Source organism: Oryctolagus cuniculus, chromosome 1, assembly GCF_964237555.1.
Source record: "Oryctolagus cuniculus chromosome 1, mOryCun1.1, whole genome shotgun sequence".
In the NCBI taxonomy this organism is placed as follows: Eukaryota; Metazoa; Chordata; class Mammalia; order Lagomorpha; family Leporidae; genus Oryctolagus; species Oryctolagus cuniculus.
In genome coordinates, this window is record NC_091432.1 from 107,995,977 (window position 1) to 108,012,544 (window position 16,568).

The 16,568-nt window shown below is 54.4% G+C and overlaps 1 long non-coding RNA gene across 1 annotated transcript; it reads right to left on the reverse strand.

Annotated features, from left to right (window-relative positions):
* Positions 1-1,947: 1,947 nt before the first annotated feature.
* LOC103349288 (uncharacterized) lies at positions 1,948-5,401 on the reverse strand. The gene is made up of 3 exons (XR_517504.2): positions 5,351-5,401; positions 4,655-4,777; positions 1,948-2,396 (listed from the first exon to the last, which is right to left on the reverse strand). It is a non-coding gene; the product is annotated as an uncharacterized lncRNA (long non-coding RNA).
* Positions 5,402-16,568: the final 11,167 nt, after the last annotated feature.

The following is a 16,568-nucleotide window of genomic DNA, read 5'->3' on the forward strand; positions in this document are numbered from 1 at the left end:
GCAAGCTTCAAGTCCAGGAAAGAATTCAATTATTGCAGCGTGTAATTTTCTGTTTGCAAAGCTCATATTGTGTATGTAATTGAATCAGAATAAAGAGATCCAAAGGCTGCGGCTGGGGATAAGGCTTTGGAGCTGGACTCCAGTGAAGCTGCACTGGAGGGGGTGGCTGGGGAGGAGGGGTAGGCGGGGGAGGCGGGGATGAGGACACGGGCAGTGAGCGCCAGGTGGGCCCTGACAGCAGAGGGCTGCTCCGGGTGGCATCCCTGGGGGGGTCTCACGGCCCAGGCTGGACATCTCCTGCCGGGTGGGAAGGCCATGAGGCTCTTCTAGGGACCGGATCTCACCTCTGCCCATCCCCAGCAGCAGCCCACCACCCACTTCATGTTCAAACAGAAGGCTTTTAAAGCCCTGAGGGTGTGTCTTGAGAAGGGGGGTCAGGGCCAGGCCCAGGGGCCAGTGGAACATGGAGGGGTGTGACTATGTGTCCAGGGGGAGGCGCCAAGACTGCCCCAGGCTCAGTGCTAAGGAAAACCCCTCAACTCTGGGCACTTCTGGATGGCTACTGATTGCCCGTATTTGCCGAGCAGGTGGATTTCAGAACAGTGAAGCCAGGGGACCCAGGCGGGGGCAGGGGACACCAAATGGCCCCCTCTTAAATGACACTCCCCAGGGCCAGGAACAAACAGCACTGCCCAGTGTGGGCTAGGGACAAGGACAGAGCCACTGGTGGCGTCTCTGAGGTTGGTGCAGCTGGAAACAAGAACATGAGAGGCGGTGGGGAGGAGGCAGCCATGGAGGGCAGGGTCGCTCTGTCTCCTGCACCCCTTGCACTGCCTGTCCCCAGGGCCTCTCCTGTGTCCCAGCTTCACTGACTGCCCCCAAGGCCCGACATGCCGCCTTTCCTGGTGTCCCTTTCCCAGTTCCAGCCTCACAGCCCGTCTCTGCCCAGCCCCGAGCTCCCTCCCCTTCCTCTCCAGCCCTGGGGAAAGCGAGGGGGATTTGGCAGTTGGTCCAGGCCGGGGAGGATTGAATTCCACCAGAGAGCTGGGAGCAGGGCTGAGGCCAGCTGCCTAATGCCAGTTCCAAGCACCAGCAAATCCAACTCCATGACCCACAGCCGGGAGCGCTGAGGAGAGAAGCAGACCGACAGCTGGCACAGGCGGAGGCAGGAGAGAGAAGGAGACTGGGAGAAAGACAAAGTGAGAAAAAAAAAAAAAAACTGCACAGCACACCCAACCCAGTGGCCCAGAATCTCTCCCACATCGGCAGAATCAGAAACACTTATTAATAGCCAGCAAAAGGCAAAGAGGAAGTGTCTCATTGTCTGCCGCTGTCATTCCTCACTCTGACGAGCACTTAAAATGTCAAGACCCCTTTCAGCAGCTATGCACAAGCAATCAGGCCCTCTCATCGGTCACTGCATCTCGGGCCCTGGGACTCCTTCCCACGCTGTGTTTGGAGACAAGGCATGTGCGAGCACACCAAGGAGCTCTGTGGTTCAGGAGGGCGGGGGGAGGGCGGGCTGAAGCTGAGGGGTCCAGGAAACAGGGGGGAGCAGGGAGAGGGCTGGAGCAAAGGGAGGAGCCTAGATCCTGCCCAGCCCACTGGGAGTCTGGGCAGGGACCAGGGTGGGGGCGGAGAGGGGGAAGATTCACCTTGAACTAGAGGGTGGGAGCTACCTGCAACATGGGAAGGTGATGCCCTGTGAAGCTTCCAGAAACAAAGGGGGCTCTGATGGGTCGGTGTTCCTATGGAGGGCAAAATGAGACAGAAGGAGCCGGAGCTGCAGCAAGTGGGATTTGGGTGGGATTGAGAGAAGGATGTCCTGATTGACAGCCTCCCTGAAGACCTTTGCCTGCTATTCCAGTGCCTCCCCCAGGCCACCTGGGTGGGGTGAGTGAGCGGGTGGGGGAGGGTATGCAGGAGGAATTGGCTGAGAGCTGAGGCTGTCTCCAGCAAGTGATGTCTCTTGTTAGATGAGTTCCCTACAGCTGCAGTAGCACAAGGGCGCAGCCTGGGCAGTGCGAACAGCAGAAATCCATTGTCTCCCGGTTCCGGAGGCTGGGAGGCCGACACCAAGCTGTTGGCAGAGTGGCTTCCTTCTGCAGGCTGCGAGGGAAGATGCCTTGCAGGCTCCGCCCCGAGTTTCCTAGTGTCTTCTGGGTGGCAGCCATAGCACCCGACTCCACCTTCACCCGCACCTGCACGGGAAGCTCGCCCTCTGTGCACCTCTGCGTTCAGATGTCCCCTCTGTATGAGGGCCCAGTCATCCTGCACGGAAGGCCCGCCTGGCCCATGCTGGTTCACCGTAACTAATTACATACTCACAGACCCTCCTGGGAACCAGGGCTTGGGACATCAACATGCGAAATTGTGAGGGTGATGCAATTCAATCCCTAAGGAAGGAAAGAAAACCGGAAGGAAAGAAGAGACAATCAAGGCAGTGGCCAGGAGTTGAAGAGAAAATTCTAGCACCTATGCCCCTAGCCTCCATGGAGGCAGGTCTTTGCCATTTGCATCTTTTGGAGGGGTCGGCACCTGCTTCTCAGACTCTGATTTGTCTACAGTTCCTATTTTTATTCCCCAAGGCATAAGGGATAAAGAGGCTAGGTGTCACAGGATGTAGTGAACGCCTTAGCCGAAATGTCCAGCTGGTGACTGGAACATCCTAACTACAGACAGCTCCCAAACAGGCCTGGGCTGCACCTCCACGTTCACAATTGCACATTTCAGGAATGACTTAGTGAACCTGCTCACCTACTAAAGGAGAGACGGTAGAGTTAGCTTGTATTTTGCTTTCCACTGACCTGTCGGTGACACAGCCAAGGGATCTGGTTAATGTTCAAAGAAAAATTAGCCTGTTGTTCAACATTCTCCACTATGTCCATCCAACTCAATTAGTTAATAGAATCATGAAATGTCAGTGCTGGAAATACAGAGATAATTCAATCCAAGCTCCTCATTCTTTAGATGAGGGAAGCAATGCTGAGAAGGGGTAAGGAGTTGCCCGCCACGTCAGCATCCTGTTTGGAAGCAGTCAGGTTGGCCGCCCCCAAGCCCAGGGTTTGTCTTGAGCCGGGGCCCCGAGGCGAGGCACTGTCCAAGATGTAGTCCAAAGGGATACAGGCCCTGCCCTCCGTGAGCTGACTGCCTAGAGGAGAAACCAAGAAAGGGACCAGAGCTGCTGCTCGCTGGCCATAGGGATGCTGCCCGTGTGTTCCAGTACCCAGGGACTGCGACTGCCAGACCAGCCAGAACCTCTTGAAGCTGACTTGCAAACGTGCAAAGGAACTTGGGGCCTGCTCACCCTGGCCTTCAGAACTGCTAACAAGCAGAGCCCTGTGAGTAGGAGACGCCCACCCCCGGCCTTCCTGCTCTCTCATGGCAATGCCCAGGCCTCCCAGCCTCTTCTTTACCCAGTTGCAAAATGGGCAAGGGCCCAAAAGGAGGGGCTGAGATGGTGCTGTGGCCCGGACCAGGTAGCCAGGTGCACTTCCCTCAGTCCCACCCTTCCCCTGCTGGGTCAGCAGATTCCGCTCACATAAAACCAGAACTCCTGGCTTCCACTCTCTGGGTCATCCTTCCCCTTCCCCTTCCCCGTCCTGGATGCTGGCAGCTGGATAATCCAAGGCTGGACCGGCTCATCACACCACAGTCCTAGGCTGGACCAGGGGATCACACCTGCAGGGACCCAGCTGGCCTCACTCTCCGGCTTTCCAGGGGGCCTCAGGGTCCCAAGCCATTTCCAGATGCACGTGGATTTGGGGATGGGAAGGGAGGTTGACATGCGGGTGCACAGCCACCCATCCTGGGAGGGAATTGGCTCTCCTCTTCCCATCTGAGAAGGAAGGAAGCACCAAGGGAAGGGGACTGAGACTCAGAAGGGAGCGCCACAGGGCTGGGAATTTAAAAATGAACAGAGAAGCCAGCAGCAGAGTCTTTCTAGCAATAGCCATGGTAACAGAAACTGCTGAAATCAAGCCGGCGTGGGGCCCGCTCCTGAGGTTCCAGAAATGTGTGCAGGCTTATTCTGCTTCCCATTCCTCTTTGTTGTGGTCACTGCTGCTGTCTAGAATTCCCTGGGGTTGCGAATACAGCAAATGCAAACACAGGGGAGCACCGTGCAAACGCACCCCTGTGTTAGGACATGCAGCTCAGGCTGCTCTCCTCCTGGTCCCCTGTAAACACGTGTGCACAGAGCGCCGCTCACACCCAGGAATGTGCACCCACAGGAACACAAAGACACACCCTGCTGTGCTCACAGGCTCACATGAACAGAAACACAAAGGTATGCACACATCTCTGCTCGTTCCAAAGAACGCTTAAAAACACATTGCACCATGGTCAGGCGCTGGATGGAGACCTGACCCCCGGTTTTCTGTCTGGTTCTGCTCTATCTGGGCTCTGTGCACCATGCCCTCCTCGTTTCCGCCCATGTCTTTCTGCACGTTTGCCTACTTGCTCACAGGGTAACTACGGTTCCTTGTTCAACCTGCCAGGGCACACACACACGGAATCATATTCAGCGTCTGCTCCCGGAAATGTCTACACTTGACCAAAATCAAATGCACGCCCACCCACCTTCTCTTCCGACCGTGTAATGGCTTCTCACAGCCGTGAGGTCACGGTCGCAGGTTCAAGCTCAAGTACTCACCGCAGACTGGCAGAGCGGCAAGGATGCTGGTGCTCATGCATAGAGTTACGCTTGGTACCTGGCGCTTTCTCCCTCTCTTCCCCTCACTCAGCTTCAGCGAAGCCCATGGAGCCGATGGCTTTCCTATGCCCCATGAAAGATGGGGAGAAGGAAAACAGACAGCCACAGAGTCGGCATTGAGGCCCTGGGTTTTCCAAAACAGGCAAAGATGAGCAGAAATGTACCACCAGAGCCAGTATGTTTTTTTTTTAAATTGCACAAGTCTCCCAAGGAGGCAGAAAAAATCAAAGCATCGTCATTTAAAATCCCCGCACAACAGAAGCAGAAATAAATACAAAGCTCTCAGGAAAAACCGAGGCTCCCCCCCACCTCTCCCTCCCTCCCCAGAAGAAAAAGACAAACAGAAAACAAATCAAAAAACAAATCTGGCCTGAAAGGAGCAATTGTCGAATGAATAGCTCCAGGCTACTCTTCTCAGCCCAGGAAATGTACTCAGAAGCAGGGTCTCCTGCAGGAGCTGATCCCAGACGGCCTGCGCCCCGCAGACCCCAGGGAGGGGCTCCCAGCTCCTGGGGCAGGGGGTGGGAGAATCGCCGGCAGCAGAGGCAATAGACCCGCACCGCAGGGCCACTCTCTTGGTTCACACACGTGTGACCTTGTACAAGGCCTTTGGCCACCAGGCCCCAGTTTTGTCACCTGTAAAGCAGGGAGATGTGTGAGGTCCCTGTGCCCAACCCTGGCTGTGAGTATCACACAGCCTAGCAATGAGCAGGGGATGATTCTAGAACTCTGGCAGTCTCCAGACTCTGGCCTGCAATTCCAACAGGTGTTTGGAACAGCCCCGCAGCGTGATCTATGTCTTCTGTGTCAGGGAGGAAAGGCCTCTAAGGAGAAAGGGAACAGGGCTGGCTCTGGCTCATGGGCCCGCAGGCTTGATGCTTCTGGGCTTTTCCTACAGAAGACCCCAGCTCCCTCCCCCTGGCACTGAAGATCTGCTGTCTCCTGGCCAGCCCTCAATAGGTGAGGAGGGTTACACTGATCACCGACTCCATGTCTGGCCCCACCATGGAGCCCAGAGCAGGACCTAAGGTGGGTCCCTATTCCTAGGTGCTACAGTTCAGCCACAGAGCATCAGTACCGCAGTCTACTCAGGCTGCCATAACAGAGTACAAGAGAGAGAGAGAGAGATCACCCATGCACTGCCTCACTCCCCAAATGGCCACCACAGCCAGGGCTAGGCCAGGCTGAAGCTGGGAGCCAGGAGCCCCACCCAGGTCTCCTGCATGGGTGGCAGGGACCCACATACTTGGACAGTCGCCTGTTGCCTTCCCAGGCAGGTGCATCAGCAAGAAGCCAGAGAGGAACTGAAACAGCCAGGACTTGACCCAGAGGGGATGCTGGCGTCTGAAGCACAGCTCCACCCACCGTGCCCCAGGGCTCGCCCCAGCACTTAGTTTCTGCAGGTTAAATGTCCAACAGCATGACGCCGGCAAATTCTGTTCCTGGTAAGATTCCCTTGCTGGCTCGTAGGAGGCCACCTTCTCCCCGGTCCTCACATGCCTTTTCCTCTGAAGAGAGAGAAAGAGAGACATCTAGTGTCTTTTTCTCTTCTTATAAGGTCACCAGTGCTATTGGATTAGGGCCCCAGCCTGTGACCCCGCCTTAATCTTCCCCACCTCCTGATAGGCCCTATGTGGCAATATAGCCGCATTGGAGCTTACAGCTTCAACAGAGGGATTAGAGGGGGACCCAGTTCAGTCCATACCCTCCGTACCCCTCGAGCCATCACTCCTTGATGGTGGAAGCCATACAAGCAGACCAGGCCCGGAAAGGGCTGCCTGGGGCAGGTGTTTGGGATGAAAAAGCATAGAGGACACAACGCCACACTGAAGCCAGGAGCACAGCGTTCAGACTTCATTCTCGAGTTACACACGTGTAGCTGGCAAATGTGAGCAGGAACAGGCACTCAAGACTGGGCCCTTTCTGTTTGAAGAAGACTAGAACACACGAGCAGATGACAGAAAAGGCCAACTGAGGGGCCGGCTCTGTGGCGCAGTGGTGCAGTGGGTAAAGCCGCTGACTGCTATGTCAGCATCCCATATGGGCACCGGTTCGAGTCTTGGCTGCTCCACTTCTGATCCAGCTCTCTGCTGTGGTCTGGGAAAGCAGTAGAAGATGGCCCAAGTCCTTGGGGCTCTGCACTCATGTGGGAGACCAAGAAGAAGCTCCTGGCTCTGGGTTGCAGCCTAGCTCAGCTCCACCCATTGTGACCATTTGGGGAGTGAACCAGTAGATGGAAGATTCTCTCTCTCTCTCTCTCTCTCTCTCTCTCTCTTTGCCTTTCAAGCAAATAAATAAATCTTTAAAAAAGAAATTCAAGGCCAACTGCTGGGTCATGTGCAGAAGGGTGCTGGATCCCACGGGAACACTGTGCTTTCCCCGGAGAAAGCAACCGTGGAAGCACACACAGAACGCTGGGCGAGCTCAGACCTGAGGCCTTGTTGGTCTGCCTGGATAAAGTCTACATTTCTCTCCATGTCCAGCTCCAATCCTATCTCCCCTGTGGATCATCCATTGCCCCAAACACACACACACACACACACACAGATGTGTGCCCAAAAAGCATCACCTTTGATTCTTGGTATTCATAGCAGCTGGTGCCAACCTTTGTAACCTGTTAGAACTGCCGGTGACTCTTTGGATCATTTCCTGCTTTTTGGGATGTGCGCACCCTGAGGACAGCAGCTTGTTGTCCACCTGCTTTGTAACTTTAACTCCAGTGCACGACAGCAAAGCTCGCTACCAGGGTGACCAGCCGCGCTGACGCCAGACTTCCAGTTCTAAAACCAAACAGGGCTGGCTTGTCACCCAGCCAGACGCGTGGCCAGCCTTTGGTACACAGTGAGCACGCAAGCACACGCCTGATAAGGTGTAGGTCCCAGGGGAATTACAGGGAGATGAGGGTGGCAGCCTCAAGCGCTTGAGGCAAATTCATAAAGATCAGGCTCTTGCTTGGCCTGGGAGGGGAAAAGCTAAAGTAGTTAGGACCCATATTTGTGCCATTGTGGGCTGCAAACACCAGAAGCTTTCTGAGTGTGTGAATGCGTTACGGTTCGCCGGGTCCTAGCGGGAGAAGCCAAGGCATCCGGGGCCTAGCCGCATCTTCTTAAGGCCATTGTTCAGAAGGAAAACACTTTCCTCAAAACCCTTCTTAGAGGCAGAGCCCCGGATTGCATGGCTCATGAACTGAATTGCTATTTCCTTTCTCCACATAAATATTATCATAATAGCATTAAAAGGAGTTTTAGAGCAGGAAAATAAATCACTTTAGTTGACTAAACCCAATGCAACAACTAATTTTCTTTTTGTATATTCTCTTTTAGCCCTTGCTCTTCGTTTTAGATAATTATAATCAGAGTGAGCGTACAACGTGTATACATTTTTTAAAACCATAGATTGTGTGGGAAACATTTTCTACATTGTTACGCGGTTTCACTAGTTATTCTTTTTAATGGCAGTACAATAGTCTGTAACTCATTTAACAATTCCCCTATTGTTGGCATTTAGATTGCTTCTGGTTTGCTACTAATGAAGATAACCTGGCCATGAATACTTACATGCACATTTCTTTTTCCTTCTTCTGTAATATTTCATTAGGATAAACTCCTAGAATTGAGATTACTAGGTCAAGGGATAGAATAATTTTTATAGCTCATCCATGCTTTCCCTAGGCCTTCATTGAGCACATATTATATGCCAGGAACTGTCCCAGGCACAGAACACAAAGATGGGAGAGGGAGCTTCTACCATGGTGATACACAAATGACACCATTTGGTGAAGGCTCCAACTGTAGCAGAGACATACTCCCAGAGCTCTAGGGAACTGCTTCTAACTGAGCCAAGCGAGAGAGGGGTGGCCAAGACTAGGATTTACTTGCTGTGAAAATCATGGGAAATGGTAGCCTGGTGGGCAAGGTGAAGAAGGAAACTCCAGGCAGAGAAAATAGCGAGCTGCAAGTCTTGACAGCAGAGGACGACACAGGAGCTGCTAGCGGCTTGATGGTATCAGGGCCTAGACGTGAAAGCAGAGAGGATTGGGGAGGGTAATAACAGACAGCAAACAGAGCCGGTGTGGGGAGCCTGTGCAGGACACCAGGGAGTTTGCATTTTACCTTTAAACTGGTGGGGAACCATTTGAGGTTTTAAGCAGACTCTTAAAAATAATTTTAATTATCTGAAAGGCAGAGTTACAGAAAGAAAAAGAGGGAGAGACAGCGAGAGAGAAAGGCGTGTGCTGGCTCACTCCCCAGGTGGCTGCAATGGCCAGAGCTGAGCTGATCTGAAGCCAGGAGCCAGGAGCTTCTTCTAGGTCTCCTATGCGAGTGCAGGGGCCCAAGGACTCGGACCATCCTCTGCTGCCCTCCCAAGCCATTAGCAGGGAGTTGTATCAGAGGCACAGCAGCCAGGACGTGAACTGGCACCCATATGGGATGCCGATGCTGCAGGCCACAGACTCTTCATAGAACTTGCTGACTGCTCTGCAAATCGTACTCATTTATAGAGACACTTCTTCTAAAGGGATTTTGCTTTATCTTTCCTTGGCCTTCTCAGGCCTCTCCTCGCATTTCTGCTGTCGAATGAAGCTGGGGCAGGTGCAAAGGAACAACGAACTCTGCGTGAAGTGGTCACAGGTGGGCAGGAGTGGGTGGCTGGGGGAGTGGAGGACGCTCTTCCAGGACTGGGAGCAACCGTGCAGAGGAGGGCAGGCCCTGCCACCAGAGCTTCCCCAGGCGCCAGGCTCTCAAAAACCCCACTCCCCTCTCGTGTCTGAGCAAGCCCTCCTGGGCCCCTCACCCTCGCTGAGCAGCCCAGCTGAGTCACCTGGGCCAGCGGGGGCTGGGCTTGTCCAGCAGAGCGCCCAAGGGGTCCAGCCTGTCCCCGGTTGTCCCTCTTGCTCCCACATCCCCGTGAGTTCTCCAGACCCAGCATATGCATGATGATTCTGAGCTTCCTTCCACAGGGTCACCCGGCCTCTGCCCGCCGGGCTAACGTTCCCGGATTTCCCATGCCCTGGCTGAGAGGCCATGCTCTGTGGAGCTCTCCCAGCCCCCCAGGCAGAGTGGAGTCTCCCGGCCTTGGCAGGTGCCATCTTGGGTGTGATGGGCAGTGGGCGGAGTCACTCGTCCGCCTGCCTTTGTGGCTCTCTCCCTGTGAACGAAGGCAGGGCAGGAACCATGATTATTCATCACTGATCCCTGACACCTGCCCAGAGCCTGATCCCTGAAGATGCCCTCAACCACTGTTGGGTTCACTTAAATAATGCTTGTGCCTGTGACCCAACCATGGCAGCGGGAAATCATGGAGAGAACAAGCGCTCACCCACAAGGGACCCTGTGCTCTGTGGGCTGTGGCTGCAGAAGGAGTCTGACACCCGCGGAGGGCGTGCTGGCAGCCACCTGTCCCCTTTCTCTCTACCTACATCTGCCTCCCTCAGCCTCCCCTTGTTCTGACATTCCCAGGTGTCCACTCTGCATGCCTGGGGGCTCGCCTCTCTAACTCCCCTTGGCTGGGAAGGCAGGAAAGCCAGGCCAGCAGCACTGCCTTTCTTAGCCTGCATCTAATTCCTGTCTCCTGATTAAATTCAGGGCTGATTGGGGCTGTGCGAGCCTTCTTGGACCACCTGCTGTCTGACCAATTCCTTTTCTTTCTCTTCTCCTGGTGACTAGTAACTGCTCTTTCCTTCAGAGTCTGGGTCTCCTCTCCCCGCTCCCACTCAAAGGCTTTCAATGCCTGATAACTGCTCACCCCCTCGACTCCCCAAAGCACGGGTGTGGGGAGCGTATCCGAGGCCTCCAGCCTGGCTCTCCTGCAGCCTGGGGCTCCTCCTTCCAGGACTGTCGCTGTGGAAATGATGGAGAGGGAAACACCAGTTGGGGAAGAGGGGCTGTGGCAGCCTCGCAAAGAATGGAAGGCAAGGAAGACAAGGCCTGAGAAAGAGGGAGAGCTGGGGGCCGATTACAGAGCCCGCAGAACCAGGGAGGAAGGTACCCAAGAGAGAAGACACAAGAGACGGAGGGCGGCATCAAAGGCTTTGGGGTGGTGTTTGGCCTGGTAGCTGAGATGCCCATGTGCCACATGCCAGTGCCTGGGTGGACCCGGCCTCCTCACTGCTGCCACCTGCTGCACCTCTGCTGCAGGGTCTCTCCCTGTGTCCCAGCACCAACACCTGCCTCCAGCTTCCTGCCAATGCACACCCTGGGAGGCAGCAGTGACCGCTCCAGTGGTCAGGTTCCTGCCACCCCCTGGGCAGTCCTGAACTGAGTTTCCAGCTCCCAGCTTAGCCCAGCCATTGCAGGCATTTGAGGGGTGAAGTAGTGGATAGGCGCTCGCTCACTCTCTTTCTTTCTCCTCTCTCTCTCTCTCTCTAATAAATAAAATATGTTAAACATTTAAAGGTCATTGGGTGAGGTGGGAAATCCAAGACATCAAAACCACCACAAAACAAGATTTAAAAATTTGAGAACTCACAACCTCTGATCATGTTAGGAGAAAACACCTCCTTGGGAACGAGGCTGGGGTCCTGCCCTGGGACGCCCTGGGCTGAGTGGAGGAGCCCCAGAGCCCAGTGCCGGGCAAGCCCCTGGAGGCTGGGTGTGCTCACACGCACCTGCCAGCAGGGTGTCCGCTCTCCATGCCGGCGGGTTCCCACCTGCAGTCTGGCGGCTGCGGAAGCACAGGTGGTGCCCGTCACTGCGAGGTTATGTTTGCCCTTGGAGAGGAGACGCCTGTCACCATGGGAGCAACAGCAGATAGGAGTCAGGAATGTAACAGAGCAGTCCTGACCCTTAGCCGTGTGCCCTTGAACAAGCTGCTCAATGTCACGGAGCCTCTGAACTCAGCCGTGTTCCCGGTCCCAGCCCTGCTGTCCATCATCACTCTGGCCTGGAAACCGATGACAAGCAGGGAAGCATTTTGCAAGCTGTAAAGCCCTCAGAGATGAGAAGAGGAAATGCCACCTTCCCAGCCTGGGACTCACACGGGGGACCCCTCACTGCTGCCACCTGTTGGTTACTTCTCTTCCAGAATCCCTCTATAAGTTCCATGTCATTCCGGCCTGCTCTCCGTCCCCGACGCTGGGCAAGCTTGCTCACACCAATGTTTCCCCACTCTCTCTTTGCTTGGCTAGCTGCTCTTCCGCCTTCTGGTCTCATCTAAAATGTCCATTCTTCCAGGAAGCCTTCCTGGAAGCACTGTATATTAGTGTAGGGTTTCTGCTATATGTCCTTACGGAATCTTGTGCTTCTAGGGCACTCGCGCGCGCGCGCGCGCGCGCGTGTGTGTGTGTGCATGAGAGAGAGGAGAGAGAGACAGTGGGTGATTTGGAGGAGGTGGGTGTGAGTCTCGCAATCCCATTTACAGCCCATTCAGGAGCCCCAGCCCACTGCGGGGAGCCACCCTAGCTGCATATGTGTGGGGGCTCCCGCCACCTGCCCACCAGCTGCCACTCTGCCAAGCCTGGGGAGAAGCCACGGGCATGGGAAGCGTTTTCTGGGTCACTGCCTGGCAGTTGGTGACAGCCGCCTTGCTCCCCACCCTCGGCTCTCACTGAGTAAGCGGGGAGCCCCAGCACCGCGCTTCCGCCTCGCCTCACTCAGCAGGACTTTGCCCGTGGCCCTGTGGGGGCTGCGCATGCGTGGCGAGCCGCCTTCCCCAGCGCAGCTGCAAGCCCGGGATCGCATTTGGCATCAGGGATCCCAGGCGCACCCATGGTGGCCCCACGCTTTGTGGACATCGCTGCCCAGGGGGATGGGCTGTGACCGCTTCCTGGGGCTGCCCTCGGGGACCTGGGGGAGAGGGACAGTGGGGAGCCAGGCTTCCTCCCGGTCCCCTCTCTGGAATCAGGCCGCCAGGTCCTCTCCTGGGCCGGCCCCTCACTTCCCTCAGGCCCTTGTGCAATGTCACCTGCTCGGAGGCCAGCCCTGCCTGCTCGGAACTGTCACCCTGCTCTGTTGATCTCCGCAGCTCTCCTTGCGATTGCTGTTGTACCGCGTCCTCTGTGTGGATGGGTCTTGTCCGCCTTCTCCGCTAGAGTGGCCACCCAGCCTCCACTTGCCCTCACAGCTCCCTTCTCCACCTTCACTGACCCGCGCGGCCGCCAGACTCCAAGTACTGCACCTCCCAGGCTCGCTTGGCCACGGCTCCTTGCTGGGTGTGGCCAGTGTGGGCATCAGATAGAGCTCAGATGGCAGCGGAAAGAGGCGGGGGCTTCTCCCCCACTCCCTCCTTGCTTGAGCTGCAGGTGTCTGGCGGGAGGGTCCCTGTGGCTTCGGCTCTGGCACTCAGCCTGTCTTCCACAGCTCCAGGGTTCACGAGCTCAGCCCTTCCTAGTTCTCCCTGCTGGATATGTCTCTTGTCTCTGCGACTTCACCATCCCTTGTGGGTTCCCTCAGCTGCTCGCTTCTCTGAAACGAGTCCCCTTGTGAGATCCCCTGTGTCTGTGCTAGGGAAAGGTGTCTCCCGCTGAGACTGGTGCAGCTCTGGGCCAACACAACAAGGTGTTGCTTCATGAATGGATCAGTCAATGGCCACTACATAGGCTTGGCCTCAGAAGCATAAGGTGGAAGTTCAAGGGACACGTGGCTGTCTCTAACGAGGGCATCTCCCAAAATTGTCCCCAGATCAAGGGTGGCACACAGAATTCCAGAATCTCTGTCAATGACTTGTTCTTATGACCCATAACTCTCCCTAGCAGAAGCATCTTGCAAATATCTAGCCCAAATACCTTTTATTGCAGCTAGAAACTTCTTCCTTTTTTATTTTTTATTTTTTGACAGGCAGAGTGGACAGTGAGAGAGAGAGACAGAGAGAAAGGTCTTCCTTTTGCTGTTGGTTCACCCTCCAATGGCCGCCGTGGCCGCGCTGATCCGATGGCAGGAGCCAGGTACTTCTCCTGGTCTCCCATGCAGGTGCAGGGCCCAAGTACTTGAGCCATCCTCCACTGCACTCCCTGGCCACAGCAGAGAGCTGGCCTGGAAGAAGGGCAACCGGGACAGAATCCGGCGCCCCGACTGGGACTAGAACCCGGTGTGCCGGCGCCGCAAGGCGGAGGATTAGCCTAGTGAGCCACGGCGCCGGCCACTTCTTCGTTTTTTAAAGATTGATTTATTTATTTGAAAGTCAGAGTTACACACAGAGAGAAGGAGAGACACAGAGAGAGAGAGGTCTTCCATCTGCTGGTCCATTCCCCAATTGACCGCAATGGCCAGAGCCACACAGATCTGAAGCCAGGAGCCAGGAGATTTCTCTGAGTCCCCCATGTGAATGAAGGGGCCCAAGGACTTGGACCATCTTACTGCTTTCCCAGGCCATAGCAGAGAGCTGGATCGGAAGTGGAGCAGCCAGGTCTCGAACCGATGCCCATATGGGATGCTGGCACTGCAGGCAGCAGCTTAACCGACTGTGTGCCACAGCGTCGGCCCCAGAAACTCCTTGATCTAACGGTAAAGGTTGCCTCTCTGGGTTATTACTCCAGGAAGCCATTACCCTGCATTAGCATGTAATATTCTGTTATGCTAGTATATTAACCAGGAAGCACGAAGAACGCATGATATGAGTCTGGAAAGATGAGTCTCATTCTGACACATTCTGCTGAGTGACTCCCAGGGACTCATGTCACCTCTCTTCGTGTCATCTGTGAAATGAGAACCCCAGCAAGCCTGGCCCAGCCCGCCACCTGCCTAGCATCATGTACACCTGTGTGGGACTGAGACTGGGAACACATTCTGTACCTAAACAGCAGCTCACACTCGCATGGTCTGCAGTGGATCTAATCCCAGGAGCTGGGATTGTCTGAAATTTCTCCCTCTCAAATCTTCCTGAAACTGAACCAAATCCTCCAAAGGGACGGTCCAGGTATTGCAGACATCTGGGGCTTCGAAGCGTGTGTGGGGGGTGGGCGAGAAGGGGGATTCCATTTCTCTCCCATTGCCTTTATTCCACTGCTAGCCCACCTGAGCTTGGTAGGGCGATGGCAGCCTGCTCCAACAAGAGCCTTGGCCAGGCAGCTTGATCCCACAAGGGGTGACAGTTCCGTCCCGTCTTGATCGGTTCATAAAGGAGGTGGGACTACCCTGTGTGGACAGCGCAGAATGCCAGTGCTTCGCACCCACCCTGCGAGATATAAACTCAAATTGCTGCTGGCTATCACGGAAAGCCCAGGTGCGAGAAATAATATTCATGGAGGATTCTCTGAAGGACTTGCAGCCCATCTACTCCTATGGGTCTGCTAGATTTTATCCCCGGATCAAGCCAGACGATCAGAGCTGCGTATCCAGACCAGATGATTTTCACTCCTTGTGAAAGCAGATTTCCTGACTTGTGCTTAGGCGTACGGTTTTAAGTTTGCACCGAAGAGATGCTTGAAGAAGCTTCAGGAGTCTCTCACATTTAGTGTGAGAATGGATGTACCTGAAACACTGCCTGCTAGATCTCTGTGTCACTTTCCCAGGACCCACGTGGGAAGTTTCTCTTGGCTTCAGCTTCTCCGGGGAAACTGTATGATTTTCATAACAAACAGTGTAAAACTTGTTCCTGAGGACTTCCCCTTTGTCTTTGGTTGCTAGGAAGCTCAGATGTTGTGATAAGAATTTCTGTGTTCTACCTTTTCCTTAGGTTTCTAGGAGGGATCCTCCAAGAGTTCGTGGAAAATGAAAAGCCTATGCATGAATTTCAAATTTTTCTGCACCAAAATAAACTTATCTTCCAACTCCATTTTCTGCAAAAATCTCATCATTCACTTCATTGTAATCATTTATCTATATGTTTATTTTATTGTTGCGTGTCACTATTGCAAGCTGTCTCAGTTCCTTTCTGGAACCCTGGGGGTGGGATGTTGGTGGCACAGAAGACTAGGAATGGTTGGCAAAGCAGCCTGGGCAGAAGCATTATTGAGAGGTGGACTCCACGTAGCGGTCCTCAGTTCACCAAGCAGCTGTTGGCATTGATTAAATGTTCCGAACTATACAGGGCCTGAGATTCAAAACCAAACAGTAGTCCTTAGTTCAAAACTATGTATTGCCATCTGCCAGGGATAGAAACGGCAGTGAACAGCACACTTGTCCTCGGGGAGATCCCGCTATAGCGGAGGGAACAGGTGAGTGGGTGGACGGTAGAATCCTGTCCACAGTCCGGGTGTCCCCAGAGAGGAGGTGTTCACACTGATGGCTGAAGGACCAGGCGATGACAAAGAGGAGGAGCGAGGGAAGAATGTACTAGAAGCAGGAACCACAGGGACAAGCATCAGGAGACCAAGGGGCCATGTAGGTGAGCAGAGTGGAGCTCGGGCCGGGTGGGCCCATGCAGCGGAATGCTGCTCAGACACGAAAGAGAGAAAACACCAATATTCACATAAGGGGTCTGCAGAATCCATGGAAAAATGTGTGTTGTGGGAAAATGATGCGTGGATTTCAAAAATGTTTGCATCAAAATGAACATATCTTTTAATTCCTCAAAGTTTTTGAAGCCCCTTTGTACACACACATTGGATGGCTCTCGGTAGTTCTATACCGTATGGGTCCATGTGCGTCACATCTTTCAAAGAGAGCCATCCCATTGGAGAACGAATCAGTGCACATCAGTGGTCAGGAAGGGGGGACAGTGTGACCACACCGGGCAGCCCGGCGAAGTGTGGGAAGCCATGGCAGTGCTCCGGGTTCTGACCGTGATGACACCCAAGTGCTGAGGTTCATAGCACTGCACTCCAGCGAGAAGTCAACGTTCCTGGTTTTTTAATTTAAAAACTAACATTTAAACTCACAAAAGAAATGCTTATAGCTAAAGACCTCAAAAAAGAAAAATGAGGATGGAGAATGGAATTACAGTGGGTTTCGACAATGTCTTCAGCGGGTTGTTTCTT